Source organism: Panthera leo, chromosome A1 (assembly GCF_018350215.1).
Source record: "Panthera leo isolate Ple1 chromosome A1, P.leo_Ple1_pat1.1, whole genome shotgun sequence".
In the NCBI taxonomy this organism is placed as follows: Eukaryota; Metazoa; Chordata; class Mammalia; order Carnivora; family Felidae; genus Panthera; species Panthera leo.
In genome coordinates, this window is record NC_056679.1 from 50,728,879 (window position 1) to 50,734,878 (window position 6,000).

Below are 6,000 nucleotides of genomic sequence, written 5' to 3' on the forward strand. Positions count from 1 at the left end.
TAATTTCCAGAATCATAAGTAGAAATCATGCCTGTATTTTTGAAGTTCTAATTAAAAAATACTGCACTATATAATTTTTTAAAATTTTTATTGAAAAGTAAAAACAGTACTAAAACCAAGTTTATGTGAAGTGATAGACACATATGGAGGGATGTTATTACTGTTATTGTTATCACAAAAGTCATCTCCAGTCTTCTTCGTTGTCAGCACTCTTGTGTTTTTTATCCTTTTCCCTCATCTGGTGGGGGATCCTGTGTCACATTCCTTCCTCGTGTGAGGCACGGCCATGTTTTACTTCAAAACATTATTATTCAGACAAATACTCCTTTATATTACATAAAAACAAATATCTTACATAAAGACAAATATTTGTATTATTATATTGTCTGGGTGTTTCTTGGAAACACACTCCGAAATGACTCATTTCTTAGAAAATAAGGTAATAAAGCATTCCACTTTGTCCAAGACAAGACTGTATCACACACGAGTAAGGCTAGCACGTAATAAGTCACATTTCACTTTCTCAAGATTGTTTCAGCAATGAGTAGACTCATAAACTGCCTTTGCAATGAAAAACAGGAACTGGGAGGAGAAGGCCGGGCAAGAGCTTAAATGAGAAAAATAGGTTGAAATTAAACTTTGACGTAGCTGGGGGAAATGTAGTTCAATTACACTGCATATAAATAATTGCCCTGGTTACACATGTAAAGAAATTTGAAAGAAGGCACAGGTCACGTTAGAAGTGTCACCAGGAGGTACTGCCTTAAGGCTTAAGGTCAAATGATCCTCAAACTGACATTTACCTTGAGGCTTTCTCCCTTAGACAAGGCCAGTCCTCCCCTTTGCAGGCTGTGATATTTCATGTTGTCAGCACAGTGAATTTGGCTCTTAAGGATTTAAGCTCAGGGGAGATCGAGGGACAAACAAGAAAGCCAACATACCCGTTTACACTGAGCCGTGCAGTTTTCAGGACCCTCTCGCGGGTCTCCTCCGGCCAGCCCAGGGACACAGCCTGAGAGCCGTGCATTTTGTGAGCCTGGCTTCAGAGCCAGTTACGTGACTTTTAGTCCTTTCATCGCCACAGCAGAACACAACTGCCTTTAGGACTCAATGCATTAAGTTGCGGGGAGATGGGGGTCTTCTGCCTTCCTAGTGTGCCAACCTTGACCTCTCAGTCCGTCGTCTTCCTGCCTCCCACATGGCACTTGTCCTTACTCCCCCATCTCTTCCTGGATGGCACATTCTTTCTCCTCCTTCATCATATTGATCTGGTCAAACAAGGTTCTTGAGCTTCCTGTTGATAGTATGTGAAATGCTTTATTTTCTAAGGTGAATCTTGCCAATATTTGATCTCAAGGACCACATGATGCTTTTATTCAAGTTTTCAACTCTGCTAGTAAGAAGTAGTGTTACTCTTCCCCAAGGAAGAATATATGTGGCCTGCTTTTTGATGGTATCATCTCCAAATCCTTAGCTTTCAACTTCCATCTGAGGGACAAATATTCTTACTATTAAATTGGCTTCATAAGCACAAATTTCTTGCAAGGGAAGTCTGGAATAGGAGATTTTATAACTAAAGGAACATCTGGTACCCGGGGCACAAGAAGGTGAAATATTGAAATAACAATAACAATATTGTTAGACTATTCTAACAATAGAATTTGAAGCGCCTGGGTTCTCAACCCTATTCAGCTTTAAGAGCTCTGGCTCTCCCTCTCCTTCCCCCCTTCTCTCTCCCTCTCCCTCCTCCACCCCCTCTGCTCAGGTGAGGACAGCCAGAGGCAGCTAGTATCCACCAGCCAGGCATCAAGCCCCCACCAGGAATCAAATCAGCCAGCATCATGATCTTGGATTCCCAGCCTCCAGGGCTATGAGAGATAAACATTTGTTGTTTAAGCCACATAGTCTATGATGGAATCTTTTAGGACCCTGAGATACCCAAAGCCCTATAGTTACTACCAGATTCAAACCCTGTGCTAAAAATAGATGCCAAATGAAATTACAAAAATGTCTGAAGAAATTGCCTGCAGGGCAGCCTACTAAATGCCAATAGTCCCAGATCTTGGGTGCTGCTACTCTGAAGGCAGAATTAAAAATTAATTTGTATTAGTAATACCAGCCCTCCTCCCGAAAACGTAACAATTACCTAGACGGTCTGATTCAAAGGACGGGCACTCCAAAGGGCACCCTGTGCAATAGCAATCTCCCCGGCCCTGCTGGGCCACCATTCACAGGTTTGTTCTTCTGGAATAAGTACTGCTTTCCTCCTGAGGCTCTTTCAAACCGCAGATTTCACTGAGTTGGGAGGGAGAAGCCCATTGGTCCAAGCTGATCGGTCTGATGCAGCTGCCAAATCAAGAGAGCCCCAGAGGCCTGGAGAGAGAGTGGGGGTTGGGGTTGGGGTGCTGAAAAGAGGGAAGGGAGTAGAGGAGGGCCACCACTGACTTCTTCCTGTGCTGACACTAATCCTACAGTAGAGAATTCCGCTCCTGGCTTGAGCTGGGGTGCTAAAGCCATTATTTATAGCTTACAGCCTCCCAAATCAGGTGGCACTACTTACACGGGAAGGCAACCAGAAGAAGCAGGGAGCCCATGATGGTGGAGACATTACTACAGCAGATGGTGGCCATGTGAGCTGTGGTGGCAGCTTGTTCAGTGTAAATTCTGTTCTGCTTTAATGGCATCTGTTTCCAAGCTAGTCTGAACCTCCGGATGCTGACACTGCTGCTCCTGAATCCAAGTCGGTCACCGGCTCAGCATCCGGACCCCTCAGCCTTCAGGCAGACTGCACTGAGCTCCGGCAGAAAATGGAATCTCCCCTTCCTGCGTCGGTAAAAGAGCCATCCAAGTTCACTGCTCCAACAGGAACAATTTGGGCTGAATTTAGTCTTGGGCAGCGATGAGCAAAGGCATCAAATTCCATGAGCCTCCATTGTGTCTCAGTAAGAAATGCACTGGAGGAAGAAAAAAAAATCTCTGCACGTGTCCTTACTCCCATGGGGAATATGCAACTCCATCTGCTACTTTCCACGCTAAGTGCTATGGATGGCAGTCATTTCTAAGAAACCATAAAAAAATTTTTTTTACAGACCACACTTGGCATTTTTACCTCCATTGAGCATATCACGGGGCACCAGGCAGAGAATACTATGGGTCACAAAATCTCATTGTCTTTAGATGTGTCTATATTCAGGAAGCAAGCCATTCTGCAGGTTCCGTCTGGAATATCCAGATAATGAAGGTACTGCATTGATGAGATGTTTCTTATAACATCTCTTTTATTTTAATCTGTTTACTTCATTTCCCATGTGTTGACCCACCTTTCATTTCAGCTTCTTTGGCTCCATCTTGGGCATGAGATTTGTTCAAGTGTGGACTGGGAGGAGGAAACTCTAAGAGTGAGATCATAAGTTTCACTAAACCCCACTGCCCCAAAACACAATGAGCCACTTCTGGCAGCCTGGCCAGTTGGACAGGAAGACCAGCGGCTGAGGAACAGTGCCAAGCTTTAGCTGAGTGCTCAGTGTTGAAAGGTTTCATGCAAAAATCCTGGAGCAGAGAAGAGAAATTTTCAGGAACCAGAGCCCCTCAACTCCATCCTGGACTAGTGTTTATTGGATGGTCTCTTGCTTCCAGCAACCCAGTCTCAATTTCCATCAGGCACATAGAAATGAGCACAACTTTCCACCACCCCATCCTCCCCACCCTCCCAAAGCGACCCAGGCTTGCAACAGGCTCTTATTTCTCTCACTTCCTTTCTGAGCTCAAGCCCCCAGCACCCTCTTTTCCACACACAAGGTAGGTGACAAATAGCCAGGCTCTGGGGCTGTCAGGGAAGCAGAGACACAAAAAACAGACACCTGGGTGTGTGGGCCCACCATGGGGAGAATGAAGGGGACATTCTACGTGCCCTTGGAGTTTAAGGTCCAGGCACTACAACGTAAGAGGGACCTCTGTCCACCTTGGCCATTTACTGACAGAAACCCTAGCCTAGATTGGGTAATGGGAATCCAGGATGACACAGAACTAGAATTCAGCTCTGCTGCAACTCTCTGCCTACTCCTCTTCACTGACTTCTTGTGCATGGGATAAGAAGAGAAAGGAAGACGATCTTGGAGCAGGCAAGTTTGAGAACCTCCAGCCCCAGGGTTATCTGAATCAGAAACTGTGCACTTTTAATCTGTTCTGCCCACACTCCAAACAAGGCATCTGGTGGGCTGCTCCAAAGACATGTCCTCATCTTGCTGAGCCAACTTGGAACGCGGTGCGGCAGGAACAGAACTCAGCTTACCTCTGGACCCCAGGGCCTCTCCTCTTGCAGCCTGGGCAGGCTGCAGCTACAAAGGAAGCATGTGGAAACTTATAAAAAGGAAGCTGTGGTTCAGCATTAGCAGGCAGCATACAGAGACGCAGTGCTGAGGGCTTGAAGTTTACCCACAGCTGGGATCCCTGTCACACCTCCAAAGCCACTGTTCAGAAAGGCTGGTGTGAAATCAGGTAGATTTCTCTGCCTCTCCCTACAGGGTTTTGAGAGCTTTAAAGCAAAACAAAACAAAACACAAAAAAACAAACAAACAAACAAAAACAAACAGTTTCATCTTCTTTAGATTGTGGATCTACTTATAGCACAAAACCTAGATTTTAACCCAGGGCCAGGCCACCTTTAGGAAATGCAAAGTCATGGTGAAATCCAGCCTTCCAGAATTTTTCATGTGGGCCCTCCAGATGTTGTTACTTATTTGAGCCTTCTGTGTACAAAGACAGCAGTAATTACTCTTTGTGATCCATGCCAGGGATCTCAAACAGATATGGCAAAGTAGATGTTATTATTCCCATTTTATCGTCAGATAAAAAGAGGATAAAAATGGCTGGTTGCATGATCTGCCCCAGGTCCTACAGCTGGTAACAGGGCTGTGATTCAAAGCCAGGTCCGAGTCTGGATCCTGGTTTCTTTCTGGGGTGATGCTGTGTCCACACACCTCCAGTACCACTGGTCAGAACTCACTCAACTCCTGATTCCTCCCCATAAAGCCAAGCACAGAGAACCCCCAGAACACCCACCCACCTCCAACTCTCTTTGACCACTGAGACTCAGCAAAGGGGAGCTCTGCTGGCACCATCCCCCCAAAATACCAACCAGAGAGAGGCAAAGTGCTCCTTTTCCTTGAGCTACCCCAGTTACCTACATACCTCCTTCTCATATGTCAGTCAGAATGAGCTCCCCTTGCTGGCTGCTATCAAGCTGGTTTCATCTTTCTGTAATATTTATAAATTTACACCGTAGGCTATTATGTTTACCCTAAGTTATAATCCCAGACAGAGGAAATACAGACTGCTTAATGTTTGCTTCAGTATCAAGCAGAAAATCACGCAGAATTAGGCACTTAATGAAGATGATGATAATGATCTTGATGGAGGAGGAGGAGGAGGAGTGGGGGGGTGGGAGGAGGAAGAGAAGGAGGAGAAGAAAGAAGAAAGAAGGTGATAATGAGATAAAGGCCTGGAACGCTCTGTCCTGGTAATACATCACCAAATTATCCATAAAGATTTCCTAACAGGCTGCAGCACAGGATTCAGTAGACACGGGCATCAGAGTCTGTGGACGGGTTTTCCCTGGCAGTACCAGATAAGCGTTTGGCATCTCCTTCTCCCTCTCCCTCAGGGCACTGAATGAGGGGGCCGAGAGGCTCAGAGGCTGCAGGAGGCAGCTGCCTCAGGAAGAGGGCCTGTTAGCAAACAGAAGCATCACCTGCTCCCCGCAACAGGGAACCACACATCTCTGAGTCATAATTCACCAAGCTCAGAGCCAAGCTGACAGGAAGCTTGGCTGGAGGAAGAAACCAACAAACCTTCACATCAGGTGCAAGGACTACGGGTCTCCCTCCTAACATGCTGGGCACGGCTCTAAGTGGGAGAAGCTAGGGCAGAGAGCCAGTCCCCCGGTGAGCCAGCTGCTTGTCCTGCCTTCCCAGAGAAGGCTCTGCGCCCCAGTGCCTGGCC

The 6,000-nt window shown here is 46.3% G+C and overlaps 1 long non-coding RNA gene across 11 annotated transcripts in view; it reads right to left on the reverse strand.

The window, feature by feature from the left end:
- Window positions 1–5,792, reverse strand: part of LOC122213853 — a 140,989-nt gene extending 135,197 nt beyond the window's left edge. For 3 of the 11 annotated variants that reach the window (XR_006199664.1, XR_006199655.1, XR_006199661.1), the window contains exons 1-3: window positions 2,561–5,790; window positions 2,147–2,373; window positions 942–1,294 (exon numbers count right to left, since the gene is read on the reverse strand). This is a non-coding gene — a long non-coding RNA (uncharacterized LOC122213853). Of the gene's footprint in view, window positions 1–941; window positions 1,295–2,146; window positions 2,374–2,560 lie in introns of all 11 variants that reach the window. The other 8 variants (XR_006199660.1, XR_006199662.1, XR_006199654.1 and 5 more) reach the window with 6 other exon arrangements.
- Window positions 5,793–6,000: the final 208 nt, after the last annotated feature.